Source organism: Lycorma delicatula, chromosome 7 (assembly GCF_047948215.1).
Source record: "Lycorma delicatula isolate Av1 chromosome 7, ASM4794821v1, whole genome shotgun sequence".
Classification (NCBI taxonomy): domain Eukaryota; kingdom Metazoa; phylum Arthropoda; class Insecta; order Hemiptera; family Fulgoridae; genus Lycorma; species Lycorma delicatula.
Window position 1 is genome coordinate 925,029 of NC_134461.1, and position 21,001 is coordinate 946,029.

At 33.9% G+C, this 21,001-nt stretch overlaps 1 protein-coding gene across 5 annotated transcripts in view; it reads left to right on the top strand.

Moving 5' to 3' along the window:
- LOC142328100 (sodium leak channel NALCN-like) overlaps window positions 1–21,001 on the top strand; it is a 28,382-nt gene that overhangs the window by 3,206 nt on the left and 4,175 nt on the right. For 2 of the 5 annotated variants that reach the window (XM_075371603.1, XM_075371601.1), the window contains exon 3: window positions 12,744–12,917. The gene's annotated coding sequence lies outside the window, so the exon portion shown is untranslated. Of the gene's footprint in view, window positions 1–11,103; window positions 11,238–12,743; window positions 12,918–14,427; window positions 14,625–21,001 lie in introns of those variants that run through there. The other 3 variants (XM_075371602.1, XR_012757188.1, XM_075371604.1) reach the window with 3 other exon arrangements.

The window sequence follows — 21,001 nt, forward strand, 5'->3', positions numbered from 1 at the left end:
ATTTATCTGTCCCTGCTTTCTTTGGTATCATTACTATAACACTTTTTTTGAAGTCTGACGGAAATTCCTCTTTTTCATAAATATTACACACCAGTTTGTATAATCTATCAATCGCTTCCTCACCTGCACTGCGCAGTAATTCTACAGGTATTCCGTCTATTCCAGGAGCCTTTCTGCCATTTAAATCTTTTAATGCTCTCTTAAATTCAGATCTCAGTATTGTTTCTCCCATTTCATCCTCCTCAACTTCCTCTTCTTCCTCTATAACACCATATTCTAATTCATTTCCTCCGTATAACTCTTCAATATATTCCACCCATGTATCGACTTTACCTTTCGTATTATACATTGGTGTACCATCTTTGTTTAACACATTATTAGATTTTAATTTATGTACCCCAAAATTTTCCTTAACTTTCCTGTATGCTCCGTCTATTTTACCAATGTTCATTTCTCTTTCCACCTCTGAACACTTTTCTTTAATCCACTCTTCTTTTGCCAGTTTGCACTTCCTGTTTATAGCATTTCTTATTTGCCGATAGTTCCTTTTACTTTCTTCATCACTAGCATTCTTATATTTTCTACGTTCATCCATCAGCTGCAATATATCGTCTGAAACCCAAGGTTTTCTACCAGTTCTCTTTATTCCGCCTAAGTTTGCTTCTGCTGATTTAAGAATTTCCTTTTTAACATTCTCCCATTCTTCTTCTACATTTTCTACCTTATCTTTTTTACTCAGACCTCTTGGGATGTCCTCCTCAAAAATCTTCTTTACCTCCTCTTCCACAAGCTTCTCTAAATTCCACCGATTCATCTGACACCTTTTCTTCAGGTTTTTAAACCCCAATCTACATTTCATTATCACCAAATTATGGTCGCTATCAATGTCTGCTCCAGGGCAAGTTTTGCAGTCAACGAGTTGATTTCTAAATCTTTGCTTAACCATGATATAATCTATCTGATACCTTGCAGTATTGCCTGGCTTTTTCCAAGTGTATATTCTTCTATTATGATTTTTAAATCAGGTGTTGGCAATTACTAAATTATACTTCGTGCAAAACTCTATAATTCGGTCCCCTCTTTCATACCTTTTGCCCAGCCCGTATTCACCCACTATATTTCCTTCCTTGCCTTTTCCAATGCTTGCATTCCAATCTCCAACTATTATTAAATTTTCATCTCCTTTTACGTGTTTAATTGCTTCATCAATCTCTTCGTATACATACTCTACCTCATCATCATCATGTGCACTTGTAGGCATATAGACGTTAACAATCGTTGTCGGTTTAGGTTTTGATTTTATCCTTATTACAATGATTCTATCGCTATGCGTCTTGAAATACTCCACTCTCCTCCCTATCTTCTTGTTCATCACGAAACCTACTCCTGCCTGCCCATTATTTGACGCTAAGTTAATTACTCTAAAGTCACCTGACCAAAAGTCGCCTTCCTCTTCCCACCTAACCTCACTAATTCCTACTATATCCACATTCACCCTATCCATTTCCCTTTTTAAATTTTCTAGCCTACCAACCTTTATCAAGCTTCTAACATTCCACGCTCCGACTCGTAGAATGTTATTTTTTAGTTTTCTGGTGACCCCTTCCTTTAGTAGTCCCCACCCGGAGATCCGAACGGGGGACTATTTTAACTCCGGAATATTTTACCAAGGAAGGCGCCTCCATTATTCTTATGTGAAAATGCAGAGAGCCACATTTTCTTGGAAAAAAACAGCTGTAGTTTTCCATTGCTTTCAGCTGCGCAGTACTCAGAGGACTGAGTGATGTTGATATGGCTGTTTAAGTCATTCTGACTCACGTCCCTAACAACTACTGAAAGAGCTGCTGCCTTCTTTCAGGAATCATTCCTTAGTCTGGCTCTCAACAGATACCTCTCCGATATGGTTGCACCTTCGGTCCAGCTACTCTGTATCCCTGAGCACTCAAGCCCCCTCACCAACGGCAAGGTCTCATGATTCATAGAGGGGGATTTATAAGCATTTGTGAAACAAAAATCTCCACAGTTTGTCTGGACACATTGCATCATCCACAGAGAAGCTCTGGCTTCTAAAGAAGTGAGTCCTGATCTGAATATTGTGCTAATGATGCTTGTAACCATCAGTAAATTATATAAAAATGAGAATAATTCTAAAATCAAGAAATTTTCTGCACTTTGTAAAGACATGAGTGCAGTACATTCAGCGTTACTATTTTTTTGGTGAGGCAAGATAGTTATCAAGTGGGAAATGTTTGCAACGTGTTTTTGATTTAAGAAATGAAATAGCCATTTTTCTAGAAGAGGAAACCGACTGGAAGCCGAAACGTTTTGAGATAATTTATTTGTGATTGAATTGGTCAACATATTCAAGAAATTAAATACTTTGAATCTTCAACTCCAAGGAACAAATACACATGTTGGATACGAGTGATAAAGTTAATGCTTTTTGTAGAAAATTGGAATTATGAAGCGGAAATTTAAAGTTAAAAAACCTAGAAATGCTTACAAATGTGAATGAATGTGTTAAAACTTACAAAGCTGAATTTATTTTTGTAACCATTGATAATTATTTAGCCATGCTGGCAAAGAATTTAAAAAAGTATTTTCTTTACGAGAGGGTTGGGATCCATTTCAAAATACTCCCGAAGGGCTCCCAACTGCCAAAGAAGAAATCTTTTTATACTTCACGGCAAGTGGCAAAATCAAAAGACAATTTAATAATAATTCAGTCTCTGAATTTTGGGCAGCGATGGAAGATGAGTTTTCTGCACTGAAAGCAAGAGCATTTCGTATACTATTACTATTTTCAATATCCTACCTTTGAGAAACCGAATTTTCTGCAGTGGCTGCTTTGAAGGGGAAATATAGATCTCAGCTAAATATAGAAAAAGAACTCAGAGTGTCTGTGTATAATATTAATTAAACCTTCCTTTGAAAAACTTTGCTAACTTACTACTAACTAAAACTAAACTAACTAGTTAGTAAGTAAGTAAACTAGCATGGTTAGTTATGATATCTGTAATATGTGTCCAAGTATACCCGTAGAAGCCATTATTAATATATTAAAGAAAATATTAGTACAAAATCATGAAGGTCCCTTGTTTGTTTAAAACGTCATTGTTATTATAAAAACATATGCTAACAAAATTATTATAGTTTTGATAACAAATATTACAACAAAGAAAGTACGCTACTGAAGTCATCCACATTGTGTGAGATTTTAACACAGTAGTTTGAAGATAAAATAGTTTATGGGCTTACACATACATATGATATCTTACTGTGGATTAGATACGTTGATGATATTTTTGTAGTCTATAATCTGGTCATAAATGAAGAACATTTAATAATCTTCAATAATTTACACTCAAACTGTAATGATTTGAAATTTATATTTGAAATTGATAACAATAGAAAAATAAATTTTGATGTTGGTATTAATTTTAGTAAAAATAATCAATGTATAACTTCAGTATATAGGAAACCAACATCCAACAAAACCACAATACATAGAGCTTCAAATCACCCATGGTCACATAAGATTAGTACTTATACAAATATGGTAAATAGAGGAATTAATTATACAAAAAATAACGGGAATAAAAATGAATTAAACAAAAAATTAAATATTATTATAAAACAGATTGCTATATAATAGTTATAATAAACAAATGGTAAAAATTAAAAATAACACAAATTTAAAACCAGAAAATAACGCACAAAAAATTGACAGTGTGTATTTAAAATATGTATATACTGATAAAATAGTCGAACACATTACAAAGGTTTTTTTTCTACCATTCCTAAACAACCCAAAGCAACTGGTCCTCACCATTAAGCAAAACTCAGTCACCTCGGAGTGTCGTGGCAGCAGACTGCCCTTCCTGACTTGCCTCCTCTGAGGTTCTCTCATTGGGGTCCTTCTAGTTTCATCAGGATATGTTGATCTCCCCATCTAGGTTGCCGACACCTCCTTCCATTAGGAGGCTGCCCTCCCCGTTCCTAATCTACCAGTTCCAAGCATGTGTTTCACATGCCCTTCACTGCCCGCAACCCTCACACACCTCGAGGGTCCCTTATGCCATCATCAGGGAGTCCCGATTCTTCTACACTTGCATGTAATTGAGCCAGGGCACCCTAGGCATAAAGGCTGCCTCCCTATCTCTATACGTCACCACATTTCAACCCTGGTCTTTAACTTAACATTAACTTCCTCCTCCTCCTTATGTTTCCTCCTTCTCCCTTACTTACAGCAACTAGTTTCCCTAGCCATTGAGCACGTGCTCTCCTTCCCCTCTTCCCTTCCCCTTGCCACCTTTCACTTTTTCTTTCCCATTAGCAATAGGGGAAAGTTAACCTACCTTCCCTATCGCGAGGATGCATCTAGTACATGGTGAGTGACATGCATGCCCTGGTGAATTTACACACGATATACAGAATAATACAAAATCTTATTGGTTTACAATGGACCATTGAACACATACTATTACACAAGATACAATTTAACACTTAAAATACTATTTAACCCTTAATGAAATACACAAGATCTGCATACGCATTATTGAATTCCCAATACTAACATTTACAAATTAATTTATTTATGCTCTCCTCTCAGTATAGCTTTTAGTGTCCTTTGTTTTAGACAACGTATACACAAAAATTAATCATACATTTACATCAAAATAATTGAACACTTAAATTACAATACCATTAGCTATCAACAATTTACCCAAAATCCACATATTGGTGTGAATTTTCACAAACTAGTATGAGAATATACATTTACATTTGACAAGTGATAACATTTCATATACACAAAAATACAAATTACAAATTATCAGAATACAATTGACTCCTTAATTGCAATATTATTTAACTATTCTATGTGTGGAACTTAAAATTAACAATGAAAATTCTTATTCTACATCCTCCTCTCAGTATTATTCCTTGCACTCTCAGTTTGGATATCATGTTCTCCAGGCATTAAGATCCTCTACCGGCGCCCTGTCCTTTCCACTTCTTCCTTGTATCAGAGTATTTGGGTGACCCACTCCTACATCGCTCTCCAGTGGCCTTCCCCTCAGTGCATGTATTCTACCACTGTGTCAAGGGTAAGTTCATCTAACCCTAACTCATGCCTTAGTTGGGCCCACCTATTGCAAAGGAAGAAGGTGTTCTGGGGTGTTCTCCTCCACACAGTAAACATACCCAGAGTCCTCTCTCAAGTGAAATCTCTGCAGGTATACGTCAAAGTCACCGTGGCCTGTCAGGAGATGGGTTAGATGGTATCCCAGCTCCCCCTTCATTTGCCTATTTCACGGTTCTATTCATTTTGTCAACCTCCAGGTCCATCTTCTTTTGGTCGAGGTGTCCCAAATCTCTTGCCATTCTTCTATCATCTGCCTATGCGCCTGGGCAGCAGTCATGCCAACCCTCCTATTTACTCCTATTTAGAAGACAGGTTGGCGGAAGACCTCTTCTTTTTCTTCTTTTTCCTGTTTAGCCTCCCTTTAGATAATACTTCAGAGGATGAATGAGGATGATATGTATGAGTGTGAATGAAGTATATTCTTGTACATTCTCAGTTCGACCATACCTGAGATGTGTGGTTAATTGAAACCCAACCACCAAAGAACACCGGTATCGACGATCTAGTATTCAAGTCCGTGTAAAAATAGCTGGCTTTACTAGGACTTGAACGCTGGAACTCTCGACTTCGAAATCAGCTGATTTGGGAAGACGCGTTCACCACAAGACCAACCCGGGGTGGGTTTGGCGGAAGACCTGCCAACACTCTGACCGCCTCCCCTGAAACCGTCCTGTATGCCGCCGATACACTTAGAGCTGCCCTTCTCTGCACCGCATCCAGTATGGCAGAATTCTTTCTGAAAGCCATCGCTTCTCCCCATGCCGGGGCTGCATACAGCGCGATTGAGGTGGTCACTGACATGATGAATGTTCTGGTTGAAGTCTTAGGGGGTTCCTACTCTTGGCATTACCCTTGTCAATGCCATTGACATATGATGCCCCTTCTGCATGACCTGGCTGACATGTTCTCCAAAGCTCCTCCTTCTATCCAGCTACACTCCAGAGTACTAGGCCACCCCAACTTGCCACATCCTAACTCCATCGACCACAAGGGTGATCTTCCTCAGTCTTCGTCGGCCAGCCATCACTAAAACAGAGGTCTTCTCCGGGGCCAGCCATAGCCCCTTTGCATTTAGCCATCTACTTACTTTTGTTATCGCCGTGTTAGCTGTATCTTCCACTTCACCCTCACTGGCCCCTGAGACCAGCAGCACCAGATCGTCTGCATAGGTCACGACCTCCATGTCCCCAGGCACTCTAGCCTGAGTACTCCGTTGAAAACAATATTCCATAGGAGGGGTTCCATCACCTAACCCTGCGGCACCCCCCTCCCCCATGAATATAGAAGTCGCAGCCCACGCCTCCTTCTGACGTCGCCTTTACTCTCCGGTTATTTAAATAGTCATTAACCAACGCTCTTATGTATAGGCTTATTTCCCTCCATTCCAGTTCTTCCATGACAGCTGAACAAGGAACGTTATTGGAAGAGTTCTTTACATAAAGCAGTACCACCACCATATTCTCCTCCAGCGCCAGCTGCCTGCTGCCTTCTGATTTGGCCAGGAGACCACCCTCTCTACTGCATCTATAGTAGACCTCTCATTCCTGAACCTGAACTGATTCTGTGAGAGGTCTCCCTTTCTTTTCTTGTCTGAGAGCCTTCCTGCCAAGAGGCAAATACCTTTCCCATTGTGCTAAGCAGGCACAATGGGCAGTATCCTCCAGGTATTCCCATTTGCATCTCTGCCTTTGGGAGTAAGACCAATCTGGCCTCCTTCCAGCATTCCAGGAATTGACCATCCTGTACCGCAATATTTATTGCTTCCAAAACTGGCCAAGGGTGGCTTTCCATCAGTTTTTTCATGACCAGCCCCGGAACACCATCCGATTCTGAACTCGTTTTAACATTTATCTCTCTTGTTGCCAGCATGGTTTCACCCACCTTGAAGCGCCTTGATTGCCCCAGCTCTATTCTTTCTCACTGATGATGTTGTGCTGGGAAAAGCTCACGTACGACTCCCCTCACTTGGTCTTCTGTGAGAGTAGACAGGCGTCTCCGTCACAATCTGGTATGTCTGCCCCCAAGGGTTATTGTCTATTTCAGCCCAAAGCTTCCCTTTTTTGCTCCTTGATTTCTGCTGTGAGCCTTTTCCTGGCTGCCTTTTGTTCTTCTACTAGCATCAGATCATCTTCCCCATGTCTCCTTTGGTCTTCTTTGTGCACTCATGACTTCCCCTCTTAGTTCAGCAATCCTCGTTGTCCACCAGTAGGCCCTTCTCCTTCTTAAACCCCTAACAGGAGCTACGCTGTTGGATTCTTCTTTGAGGTCCTCATGAGTACCTCCAGCTCGTCCAGTGGGTTCTGCTCAAATCTAGCAGCTCGTGCTTCCGCTTTCCTTTACACCTGTGCTTCATTGGGCCCCAGATAGTCTGGATTTCCTCTTGATCCACATTTCCCCACTCCATCTGGAAGCTGATACCACAATGATCACTGGCAAAGTCCGTGAATAGGACCTGCCATTCTACCACTCTCCTCACCGTGCCTTCAGACACAAAGGTTACATCCACCACCAATCCTCTGCCCCTTCCTATAAATGTTGGATCCCCTCCATCATTAATGCAAGTTAGTGGGAGAGAACCAACCACCACCAAGAGTTTGTCCACACACACTGACACTTGCTTGTTTTCAACAGTAGTCTTCCCTCTCCTCTCTCTATTTTTATTTTCGCATATCTCCCAATTATGTCATAGATGGCCATGTCTCCTTTTCTATCAGTGATTCATCCATGGGCCACCCAACATCTGTTTAGGTTAATTTGTAATATTCTCATTTCTGATGTAATTTGTTACAACTGAAGCTTCCAATTCTTTCTCCTTCTTTCCTGCAAGATACACATCTGGTGGGTTCCTTACATTCTTCTCTGAAGTGACCTAAGGCTCCACAGTTGTAGCAATTACATGACCTGTTGGGGCCTCTGCATTCTACAGCCTTGTGGCCTGGCTCCCAACATCTATAGCATGATTCTACTTCCCTCCTCGGCTCCACTCAACATGAGTGCCAACAAGTAGCCTCCTTTTCTATGTCAACCTTCCTGCATGTTTCTGGGCCAGGACCATCATGGCATTCTTCATGCTGCCGAATGCAGGGCGCAGTGAGGTAACACGTATTTCTTCATCAGCTCCAACTTCCTTTTTTACCGCCTCAGTCAATTCTTCCTTCATGGTTTCTAGGTCGAGATCTTTGATATGGACTGACACCATTCTCTCCCCTTTTGATCTGTCCATCACCACCAGTCCTTGGATCTGTGACCCACCCCTTGATTTCAGTGTGGTTCTTCCCTCACTGTTTTCTTTCAGCCTAACTTTCACCTTTTCTCTTGGTCCCTTTCGCACTGAAAGGATATCTTCTGCCAGGTCATTCCCTACACACCTCTTAACATCCTTCAGGAGGGTGTGCATAGGTGGCATCCTCGTTTCTCATTGTCACCATGACCGTTTTTGGGCCCAGTGGAGTCCCTCTCGTTTACTTGCTCCTTTACCAAACAGGTATAACGGAGCTTTAAGTCCCCACCGGACACACCAGTATTCTGTCACTTTTCTTGTTAGTACGGCCTATGTCTTCATTGGCTGCCACTATTCCAATCTACCTTTTTTCTGCCTTCCAAAGCTTGTTCAGCCCGTCCACCATGTGCTTTGTCCTCTGGTCTTCATCACCTGCTACCAGTAGGACATACGCGGATGCAGACCCTGCTTCCTTGTTTTCTTATGTTTTCCTATTATGTTTATTTGCATAACGTCCTTCAGTAAAAGGTCTGAATGTAAGTTTCCTTTCATCAGTCTGGCATGTGCTCCTGGCACCTTGGAGCACACATGCCTTGCATACGGTGCCTCCTTGTTACCTTTTAGGTCCAGTACATATTGGTATATGTACTGGACCTAAAACCAAACCTTTGTAATGTAAACAAAGGTTTGTGATAATAATAAGTTCAAACCTGCATACAAAACGAATAACCACATAATAAAACATTTAATAAGTAATATACGTAATAATACTTCTGATATATAGAATTTGAATGGTATTTATAAAATTGTATGTAATGATTGTGGCAATATTTATTTATATTGGTAAGATCACTATATCTTTTAAAGCCAGATTTATAAAACATTTTAGAAGTTATAAAAAAAGTAAACTGGGTTTTTTGAATGTATCGGATCATTTTATTAAAAATAAACACACAATATCAGATATTCAGACAAACTTAAAAATATTAGGAATTAAAAAATGCAATATAGATAGGATTAACAGGATTTCGGTTTTGACATTTTAGAAAGGTATTGTATATATAAACATAAGAATAATATGATCAACCTTCAAACAGAATACAAGGATGACAGTAGTATAAAGGCTGCAGTATTTGATCTGTCAATATAGTCAGTAGGGTAAATTCAGTGAAACGGCTGGCACATCATTTTTCTTTGCTTAAATTTTTGTTTTTACTTTAAAAGTTTTAATTTTTATCTTTGTTTTAATTATATTTTTACATTTTAATTTTAACTTAATTGATAAATTTTTATAATTTTAAACAATTTTTTGTTTTTTGTCTCTTGTTTTGATTATAATTTTAAAAAATGTTTAATTTAATTAAAAGTTTTAAAATTTTTTTATAAGACTTCAAAGTATGATAAGTTAAATTTAATTTGTTTAAAATATTTTTAACTTATCACAAATTATAAGCGAATAAGTGGTATGTTTTCATGGATTGCAAGTTTATGATGTTTTTTTGTATGCAGCTGATGATGCGAATCAAGTTCACAAAACCACTTCTATTTGTGTAATGAAATCCTATTTCAATTATTCAGTACTTAGGGTTGATCTCTTAAATATAAATTAATATATCTATTTATATAGCAGGGGGGTTCTTTAATATGGAAGCTATAAATATAATAGCTTGTATTTTATATTTATATAGCAGAGGGTTCTTTAATATAAAATAATTATTATTCAGAGCCCCCTCCCCAGACTGCATTTAAATATTTTCATTGAAGGAAAAAATTTTCTTATCAATATAAGACCTGGTAAGATCTTAATCATTACACATCCTTAAATGCCTGCTATTTCTACAACATGAAAAATATATTTAAACAAATTAAAACTGTCGATTGATTGGTCACCCATTATTTTATTGAATACTGCTGCATAATGATATTTAATCCTTTATTTTCATACCTCGTTTTCTTTTTTTTTAGTTCAGTTTTTTCTGGTAGTCATATTTTTCATTTTTATAGTTCTTTTTATTATATTACTCCAGATATACTGGTTAAATTATGAAATAAACTCATCAGTTGAATTATGCAGGGTGATGAAATGTGCTCACATTGAACACTTGTAGGAAAAACTTGCTAAGAAATTTGAAAAGGAAGCACCAGTGAAAAGTGTTACTCAGAATTTAGTTGAAAAATTACACGAAACGGGTTCAGAGTTAGACCAGAAACGTGCCCAACACAGTCAGTTTGAACATCACATGTTTTGATAACATTCATGAAATACAGGTGTTTCATAAGCTAACTAATGCCATTCAAAAGGATTTACTACTGTCAGTGGTTCAAGAATTTCATTAGAGGCAACATTGGCATTTTAAATAGTGTTTTTCACAGATGAAGAAAGTAGTCTGAACTATTGAACCAGGGGTAATGAAAACCTGCACAGATTTCTTTGATTCTCCCCTACATCAACAAAAAGTAGATGTATAGTATGCGATATCAAGGTGACAAATAATAGGACCCTTGTTTTTTTAAAAAAAACTTGGATGTTGCTGTCTACCAAAAAATGATCCTACAGTTCATAGCCTTGCTGCAAGAGGAAAAGCGTAACAGCCAGTTGCAACAAGACAGCACCACTTGCTGTACAACTCATTCTATTACAGAGATGTTACAGGATTTTTTTAATGGAGCAGTAAGAAAGATCCTATAAAAAATCAATTTTTTTATAGGAGCAGTCCACACACCCTGCAAGAATTGAACAAAAGACAGACATTAAAAATTCCATTCAGGAAATAGATGGGATACAGCTTACAATAGTAGCCTGGAACACAGTTAAACGTGTTGACAAGTGCATAGAAGTGGATGGACATTTAAACACTTGTAAATTATTATGTAAGTGTTTGCCAGTAAATTATTATTTGTAGACTAAACTAAGTGATGGGACCTCTTTTAAGTTGAACCCTACTTAAAAAGTTATGAAATCAATCCAGAACAGCAGTACAACAAAGGGGTATTGTTTTCTGCATAACAATGTTCAGTTTCATTCAAGTGAAACATTTTCAGCCTATCCTGGACTTAGGACCAAGTAACTACCGTCTGTTCGACAAAGTCCATGTCCAGAAGTTCGACAAAGGTCCATCAGTGCAGAAATACTGTTATGTTAAGGTCTTGAATCTGGTGAAGTAATGGTTATAGATGTAACTTTAACTTCATACATTAATCTTTTTTTCTGCTGAATTGTTCTTAGAATACACACAAACCAGAAAGAGACCAGTGGGTTAAATAAATATATCTCACTAAAACCATGTGATACTTTTTTTCTTACTAGCATCTAACTTTTCAGGGGCTTATAGATTAAAAAATGTAGTTACTACTAGTTTACTTGATTGAGTGTGTAAATAAAATATTTTTCTTTAATTGGAATTCAGTCTCTTTAATTAAAAAAAAAAAAAATGGATAGTGCTAATTTTCTTAGCCATTTAAAACGTATGGTTACTATACACTTGTAAAGATACGTCCACATTTGTACCACTTGCATTCATTTAGCCCTAATGCTGCTATAAGTTGGTATATTTAGTTGTAAATGTTTCCCAGTCCAGTTATAGTTATTTTAATAATTGCTGTTTTATATTTTTGATGATACCTTATGGCTGCAATATCATTAAGAAATGAAAGAAGTATTCATAATACATGTTAAAGCGTATTAACATTATATTGTGTCATTAGATGTATACTGCCTTAATATTTGAATTTAGTTCAACTTAATAAACACAAAGATTATGAAATTTGTAGGTAATTTTTTTTAAATTGGCACCCTGAAATATGGATTCAAAAATGTGGGTGAATTAAGAAAGTTAAAAAATGATGTTAGAGTTAACATGATGCAGTAATGTTGAAATTAATTTTTATTTAAGATTTGTTACGAATTAAACATCACTTTATAAATTAAAGTTAAACCTTTTTTTTTACATTAAAAATTATGATTCAAAATTGCTTAAATAGATAGTAGAATGTCATTTTTTATTTTTTTTAATAATTTCTATTTTAGAACTTAAAATACTTTTGTTAAAACATTGTATTTCTATTTTATAAAATTCATGAAGACAGTTTATAAACTCTTTAATTTTGTTTTCTAATTGTTGATTTTTATATCTGGTTAAGAAATAAAAGCCTAGTCTACAGTTATAGATAAACTGCACATTATCCTTGAACAACCATATTCTGATTTAACTTTTGTTTAGATAGAAGTTTTAAGGTGATGAACTGTGGACTCCATGTACTTGAAAACATCATGCCCAATTCTATTACTCAGAGATAATATGACTGTTCATTTGAAAACTTGTTATAAATGAAATATTGAATGTTTAAAGAGAATTCACTTATATAACTTCTTGACAGGTAACCTTGTGACTTATGTTCTGAGAAGCTGTATATAAAGAATACAAAAAAATATATAAAATAGCCATCTCCACTTAAACTGCCAACACTTAACAACTTGTGTACATAACATGGCTGTAAGAGTTGAATTATGCCTAGAACAAAGTGACAACACCTGCTGCATTTAACATAAAGGTAAATTTCATTTCAATATTAATTTTCAAAAAAAGGTTCTATGATGTATTATTGTAACAATCTGCACCCCTTGCAACCTGATTATTCCGCAGCAAAAAAAAAGTAGCCTCTTAAAAGTAGAATGATGTGAAGTAAGATAGAATACTAACAACTAAAGTGTAATTTAATAAAATTGTTTACATAAATTTTCAAAAGTCTTACTAATTTTTATTGTCTACTACTGATGACCATAGCAAGGAAAACTTATTAAAATTTTAAAAATACATCTTTTTATATTGAAAAATAAATCATATTACAAGTAATGATATCATTAACATGTAGTATTTTGAAAATAAAAGTAATTAAATTAGAAACAACAATATATAGTATTGAAAAACAAACAAACAAAAATTTAGTGGTCTATTATGAGATAGACCATAGCTAACGTCATCAAATTTATATATAATTTAATTTGCCAAACTACTGGTTTTCTATTTTATTTTATTAACTAATGTAAACTACGTGTTTAAAGTATAGCCTGAGTTATTAATGTATATTTATTGGTAAAAACTGGACCTTGAAAATCCTTTCATTACATATATCATTTTAAGCCAAAATTAGGTAAGCAGTAACTTTTTTGTTAGCTTGTTTTAATATCAACTGTACTTTATTTTATGTACCAGAGGATTAGTTATTAAAAACATGAATTCTTTTATACATGCCCCTTAACATAAGATGCAAAGAAATCTAGATTTCAAGTATGTAACATAATTATAGGATTAATTGAAGGTCATAAGTTTGATTTTCAACAAAATATTATGTAGTTTAATAACTGTTTTGGCCTGCTTAAGAGATAAATCTGTATTTAATACCAAGCACTTATAAATACATTTTTTCTGAAATAAAAGAATACACAAGGATTGTTTTATAAAAACGTATTATTCTATTTCAAGCGATGTGGGCAAAGGCAAACATAGGTTGAGAGTAAGCCGGTAAAAGACACATTTCGAAAGTAATATACGAGCATAGAGCTTGGATTTATATTGTTATAGTACAATGATATTTTCTGATATGTGTAAGAATTTAAGTAAACCATTTTATTTCCAAACAAAGTTTTTATCTTATTCCATTTCAGGTTATGTTGGCTCCAAAGTCAAAACAGTTAACGATTTATTGGTTATGTTCAGTCGAGTTTATCGTAGTGTATAACATATACATCATTATAAAATAAAATAAAAAAATCTAAGTATATTTTTTCGTATTGGTCAGTATTTTTCATAGCGACTTTTTAGTTTTTGTAAACATTAAAAACGTCAAGGACAAAAATTTAATTCAAATCCGCCCGTAGAAGTCCTAATTGCTTAAATTATTTACCACACAGTCTGTTAATACGGTTTTTTGTTTACTGTGTTCGTTCGTCGAATGAAAGATCGAGGGAGGTGTGGTTGTCATGTGCCTTTTTGTTCCTTTTTTTGAATTGTATAATCCCAAAAAAATATTTATTCAGTGAATAAATTATGCTTGTTTTCAGAAAAGATTACTGTAAATAGAGTAATCAGTGTTTAAGTGTACTACCACTACCTAAGTATGAACGAAATTTATATATCGAAGTATAGATTAGTTGAAGATTCAAAACCACACTATGTTTATACTGTGGAAGTACTCTCGGAATGTGTTCATCATAAAATAGACAAAAGACATAGCGCTTTTCAATAACTGCACAGAGAAGTAAGCATTTTCAATAATGTTTTTGATTATATTTAGTAAGTGTGTAGTGTTCATAAATAATCTGAAGTAACAATTGTTTTAAAGGTACCGCCTTCATCCTGTTGCATCAGGGTATTCGTGCATACTAATGGTAATAATCTACATTTTAATAGCTGCATTCGATTAACGCATTTAAAAATGTGATACTTATTACTAACTTGTGTTTCAAACTGGTTAATATTGCTTTTTGATATCTTAACTTAAAATTTGACTTACATCTATTAATTAATGAAATTTGTAATATAAAAATTTTCGTACTGTTACTGTGATTGATCAGTGTCGGAAAATGTTTATAGGCTAATAATCAGGTTGCATCTATACTTCCATTCTTGGGATCTAACTGAAAGTTTTGTTTACTCCTTCATGGTGTAACTTTTACTGTTACAATTTTTTTTAATTGCTTACTCTGGCGTTTTGTGTGGTGAGTGAACTAAATATTTTTGATTTTATGTTCTGATAGATTATTTTGTGGCTGTATGTATGCTTATGAAATGTAAATGAGAGGTGTAATACCCTACTTTGTAATTATAAAGGTAAATACTGCTACCTAAAACTGCCATCCATGTCTGCAGTAAGTTTCAGTATGGCATGTTTATATACAGTTTGTAGCCTCATGCATAATGTAAAATCGCAGCAATAGTTTGGCTTGGTATCATTCAGAAATATACATTGAGATAATCCTCTCTGTATCAGTAGAGTAGTACGTTATGTCAATTAGCTGCTACGGTTCTGCAGAACCCAATTCAAGTCTAAAAAGTTTATTTACTTTTGTAAGGAATTTAGATATCATATTATTAATGCGATCTGATTGTTAGTGTTAAAATATCAGCATTTTCTCAATGATAAAGGATCTTATCATACTATATCAGGGCAAGAGCAGCTGCTGAGCTATTTTATGATTAATTCATAAAATTATGAATTATTTAAATTCCTATTATTTTATATTTTAACTTATAAAATCCTAAGAATTTTTTCAAGAAATCACAAATTTTTGTTGATTAAATAATCAGTTTACTTTTTGATTTCATCCAGTTTGAGAAGACCTGCCACTGTCATTTGCAATATTTTTTTAAAACTGCCCATTATCAATCTAATGAATTCATTTGAAATAGTAGTATCCTTTTCTTTTTCACTCATCACTTATTTGTTTTAAATCACAAATTAAATGTAGCAGTGTTTTAATATAAGATACCTAACTAATAGATGCTATAATGAAAAATTATACAAGTAAATATCTATAATTGTAAATTTAGATCCTCACACATACACACATACACACTAAGAGAGAGAGAGAGAGAGAGAGACAGAATGTGTGATTGAGAGAGAACTAAAAGATGTTAATTAGGATGTTAAAAGAGGACTTAATCAGTGGTATCAATTTATATACTTAGCTTAAAATATTAGCTTATGATAATAATGAATGCAGTCCATCAAACCAGTTAAGAAGAGTACTGGATAAAATTTAGTATTAATGTAACAACAACCAATGATTCATTTATATACTTATTTCCTTTAAGTAAACTTGTCCAAAGATTGAGTGTAATGAAACAAACTACAGTAGTATTTGTGTTGATATTTACAGTTTTTAGCTGATAATTAATAAATTATTAATTTTTTAAAATTCATTAAAACTCAACTTTTGTTTAAAATGTAAACTTAACCCATCAATATTTTTAAACTAGAACTTTATTTTTGTTTTACAACTAGTGATATTATCTAAATATTTTGTAATTTTCCAACCTCATAGCAGTGTAGTTGCATATTACCCTTTCATCCAGATGCTGTTGTTAGGTTTGGATCATGATTCCCAGTGACGGATCAGCCTGAGAATTTTTCATACAATTGAAAATTTCCTAAGATATTTTCATGTACTTTTATAAAGTTTTAATTATATAAATAAAATGATATCACAAAATATTATAGGCCCTACTGTGATTTAAAAAAAATTCTTGCGTACCATAATGCCTAACTTGATTTAACATTCATAGTAGCAGGCTTAAATTAATTCTGTTACCTATCTTGTATTTGTTTCTGGAGTTCTTGAATTAATGTTTGATTATTTTCAGCGCTTAAATAATGATAATTCTCATTGTAGTGCTTCCCCAATTAAGCTGTCATTTATATATTAATAAAAGATACATTTGAAAAAAAATAAAAGGAAATAAAATTTAGTACAAATTTTTGTATATAAAACTGATAATAATGCTCACCTGAGATGCTAATATTCATTAGTTTTAAAGAATGCATTATCTACCAGGTAATGCTCCAGTTGCACTTTTTTTAATATTAATTCTTGTCTTCTTTTAAAATATTTATATTTATTTACTAATTTAACAAGGGTTCTTTTAAAAAAGCATCAATTGGCGATTGGGAAATAAAAAAGATATCTCTTTAATCCCCATGGTCATGAAAATTAATATTTTAAATTTATATTATTTTAAAAAAACCATGCTTGTCTTTGGAATATTGCTTGCGTGATTTATAACTACTTTTTTGTTGTTCAAAAGCTTTCTTTAAATATATTTTTTAGAAAGTGCTGTTTTTCAGGGAAAACGTATATTTATCTACTACCTAATTCCTTAACTATTGAATATATTGAATTCATAAGAAAGCTACCTATTGTAATGGGTGTCAGGATTCGTCTTCTGGAAAATTACAACATTTTTTTTGTGTTCACATCCCCCAGATCCCAAAACCACTGTCAGTTCAAAAGTTTATATACACATATATATTTCACTTTCTTGTGGCGATGATAACCGCTGTAATTTTTCACAAATCACTTTCAAATTAATACATAAAATATAATGACTCAAAATCTTGCTCGAGTTCATTAATGGGCAAAATCAGACCATGAGGGTGGAAATAGGGGAGGCTTTTTTGAAAAAACAAAATATTGCTATAACTTTCTTATTAAATAAAATATCAAATTCATTTAAAGTTTCTACTATTCTTTGGATAAGGGCGTAATACTTATATAAGTAAAGTTTTTTGGTATCATCAAACATTGGTCTAGGGGGGTGGAAAAAATGGGGTTTCGAAGACAAAAAATAACATATCTTCCTTAATAGGCACAGTATCAAATTTGTTTAAAGTGATTGTTAATCCTCTAAACATTACCTAAAACTTTTGTCTGAAACAATTTTTGATATGACCAACCCTTTGGCAAGGGATGATGACAAAAATGTTGCTGGAATTGTAAGAAGATGGGGTTGGTCGTATGTGAAACATGTAAAACTTTTTTTTCACATGCAACCATTGTGATATTGAGTAAATTTGAACTTCTTCTTAACTTTAAGGTGGAAATCTTTTTTATCCCGTACTTTTTCTTTTTCCTGTTTAGCCTCTGGTAACTACCGTTTAGATAATACTTCAGAGGATGAAGGAAGATGATATGTATGAGTGTAAATGAAGTATAGTCTTGTACATTCTCAGTTTGACCATTCCTGAGATGTGTGGTTAATTGAATTTTATCCCGTACTTAGCACTGGTGAAATCTACTTCTGCCTTCTGGCATGCCAAAGGGATTTTTTTAATTGATTCCTGGATTCATAAAACTAGTTCCCCTCACTATTCAGCTGAGATTCACTTTCTCCATAGGGCAATGTTAGAAGTCAAGTTGTACAGTTTTTTGTTCTTTTATTTTTTCTACAAAAAAACATTGTGTATAAAAAAAATGTTTAAATTTGTATGAGTGATATCTAAATCAAGTCATTTAGTGAAATTTAATTTAGTCAGTGTTCATAGATTTGCAATTATATTGGTTAGTTTATTTTCATTAGGATTAATGAGTAGGTGGAATTATCAACTCTATTAATAAAGTCGATAAATCCCATCGTTATTTTAATCCCGTCATTATACATAAAAGTCATATCTGAAATATGTAAAAAATGATAACGTGATAGTTATTTTTTCAAGTTACTCCAGTTTAAAAAACAAACGGTCTTGATTCATCCAATATTTGCAGAAATAGAGTGATTTCTTTGCACTCCGCTGCCGATTTGAAGTTAAGAATTCAGCTTTATTCATGTGTGAATGCTGCGAACCACTTAACTACACTTAACCTTTCCACGACTGGCATGCATGCATACTCTATTTCTCGCTCATTTTTTTGAAGAAGTGTAAACAAGTTTTACAATAAACTTTGGTCTAAAACTATTCACCATTTGAAAGTGCAAGCCTTGATGATATAGATTGCACTAGATGATAATAGATTGCACTTGAAATGGACATGAAAAAGTTCTTAAAGACCAAAATAATTACAGTTACCTGAAAAGTCTTTTTATAAACAAATTATATCTCAGCAATGCATTTGTGTATGTCAACAATTTTCTTGTGTAACCACTTATTGAATTTGGAATTCCAAGAGCCAGCTTTTAAAATAAAAATTGTAAAAAAGTTATTTTTGCAATAATTATTGGCTTTGCAAAAAATTACCATTTTTATCAGTATTTTGAATTTTTGCAGTAACTAATTAACAAAATTCAATGTTTATGGGCTTAAATTATAGGTACTGCAAATGCCTATAATTGACCCCGTAGAGGAAGACATCCTCCATGTGGCAGTTTCGGTTGCCACGCCACCCTCTCTGTACCTAGCCCTTATGGGCTTTACTGGAGGTCATTTTCAGAATCCCAGCACCTATAACTTTTATTCAGAATTTTTTCGCCTAGGAAGTTTACTTTGCCTATAAAATTGAAAAACCGATTTTCACCACCTTTGAACAGCCACCATTTTGTCCTATTAATGAAAATTTTGTCCTGTCACATATAAACAAGTTATACTTGCCCTAATCTGCAACTCCATGTACTTCCCTAAAATCTACTACTTTTTTAGCAAAGAAATTCCTATTGACTGAACTATAAAGTATTTATTAATTTCTTGACAGCAAATCAAAGAACTAATGAATAAGGGGAGACAAACCATCAGTGAAAATTAGAGAAAATTTTCAACAATGGAAAAAACAGCTGATTATTATTCTTAATGGGTATGTTGCCATCTGTTCAACTAGTGAATAATAGGCAGCATCTCCTGGCCCAATAAAATGATGATATGTATGAGATGTAAATAAAGTGTAGTCTTGGCTGACCATTCCTGATATGTATGGTTAATTAAACCCCAACCAACAAAGTACACTGGTGCTCCACTGTTTATTATTCAAATCTATATAAAAGCAATCAACTTTTACTAGGATTCGAACCTGAGAGCCTTTGACTTCAAAAATCAGCTGTTAAACAAAGCTGTTAAAACAAATCAGCTGATTTGTGATGACAAGTTTAACCATTATACCAGCTCAATGGGCAGTAATGGGTGATAACTATTTAGCATTAAAATTGTATTTATTGTTTTTGTAAGTTTACAATTATCAGCTTGTAGCTCTGTAATGGCTGTGTTTTTAGAGAAGAATACCCAAAAATAAAAATACTGTTCCCTATCCAAAAATGCAATAAAAATATGGAGTTTCCACTTGAAATAATGAATTTGGCTGCAGTATTGGGAAAAGAGCAAAGATTTAAAAAATGGTAATACCGTATTTTTAATGTTGGGAAAAATGTAGTGAAGGTTTTCCATTTAAAATTTTTGTTTCTGAGATCCCAATGATGGTTATCTTAAGTTGATCACTATATATACATACATTAGGTCAGGATAGTAGTAACTATTTTGTTTTTTATCTTTTAAAAAAAAAATTATACTGCATAATAAATCAAAACCCAACGCTTCATTGCTCTAATGTTATCAAAGAAGATATTTAACCGTGCACTTTTGACAATTTTGATTTCATGTAACTAATATTATTATTAGCATTTCATTATAATTACATTAAATGACATGCTGAAATATATTAATTTTACATTAATATAAATAATTCAAAAGTAAAAATAAATGATGAAGTTTGCAGTGGAGATGAAAGTGAAGATGCAGTTTGGATTTTTGACAATGAGATAATGTGTAGATATTTTACTTCTACATAAAATTTTGAGAAAAAGGCAAGTTCTAAATATAGAAATTCACATTATTCTTTTGGATGTGGAAAAAGTTTAAAGAATGTTGTGCTTAAAGAAAATATTTAGTCTTGAGTTGGAGATATTTATATAAATGAAAAGCGTTAAGGTAGGAAATATCTCTTGCACATTCATAAATGTTATAGATTTGAGTCTGTATCAGTTACAATTGTGTCAATGCAACGTGAATATATGATTGAAAACTGTCAGTAACCTAACCTATGCATAGTGGGATTTGAAGATTAAGTTAATGTGACAAAGTATTTGGTGAATGAAGCAAGGGCAGATTTATAGTATGCCTTATCATAAATATACAGCAATATCAATGAAGTGTTTCAT